This window comes from Paroedura picta, chromosome 7 (assembly GCF_049243985.1).
Source record: "Paroedura picta isolate Pp20150507F chromosome 7, Ppicta_v3.0, whole genome shotgun sequence".
Lineage (NCBI taxonomy): Eukaryota > Metazoa > Chordata > Lepidosauria > Squamata > Gekkonidae > Paroedura > Paroedura picta.
The window spans coordinates 25,287,094-25,288,245 of NC_135375.1; positions in this window are offsets into that span (position 1 = coordinate 25,287,094).

The window sequence follows — 1,152 nt, forward strand, 5'->3', positions numbered from 1 at the left end:
GCAGAATGTAACCTAGACATAATCAGCCCTGCAAATACAAAGGATTGGTTTGCAAGGGAGATTATACACCTTTGCAGCACAGTTCACTGCAAACAGTAGTTACGCAGCAAAATGAGAGAGGGGGGAAGTTGTGAAGAGCTAAATTAATGTTTCCACTACATAAGCATTTTCTGTTGCTCTCTTAACTGAAATGTACACTGTAATAAGGCTCAGAAATTGGGACCTGAGGATCACCTGGTTTGGAGCCTTTCCCCCCATTTTCAGGCTCTCAGAAACAGGGAGAATGTACCAGACGTGGGGAGGGAAGAAGTAGGAAGTAAATGCAATGTGCTGACATTACCCAAAACTGGTTCAGGCATGTCGTGGACAGGGGGACGCTCTAGTTTTTGGGCAAAGCTCTATGTTGAGAAGCTAATTCTACCATACAGTTTTTTGGTCAAAAGACAGAGCTTTACAACCTTCCTCAGGTCACTGACTGCTTCCAAGTGATGACAGCATGCTGTGTTAATTTTCTGTGCTCCTCCCCATCCCAGGATGCGTAAGCCCTATTCGCCACCAGCAGCTATAAGGAACCAGGCAACCCTATTGTATTTCTGAGACAACTCTAGCCCTACCTGGAGATTGGTAAACCTCTTCCTGACCCACCTAAATATGTGTAACTTGCTCTACCAATAGCAAGGGGCTCCTTTGGTGACAATTTTGCCTGATTCTCCTTCCTCACTTCAGGCCCCATGTCTCCACAAAGTTCCCATGCTCCAGCCCCATCAGCTCCTTGGAGGAATTAGAACTGTGTAAATTATGTGCATGTGCCCTAAAATATAATCTTTTACCCCATAAATTATATTGAAACTGCTTGTTTTGGTGGGAATAGAATTCTTCGTAACAATAATGCATTTATAAATTATCTCCAGCTCCAACGAGATCAACTGCAGGGACAGGATGTGACAAAATTATTAAATTACAAGTCCCTCTGTGTCACTTAGGTGTAAGAGAGAGACCACAATCCCTAAATGACATGCAGTGGTGCTGATATCACAGCTTGTAGAGAGCCACATTTGCAATTACCGTCAACCCAAAGAGACTCATTTTACTTCCATCTCAGAGTCAAACTTGAGGCCTACATCTCTAGAAGGCTTGCAGCTTATTTGTTCG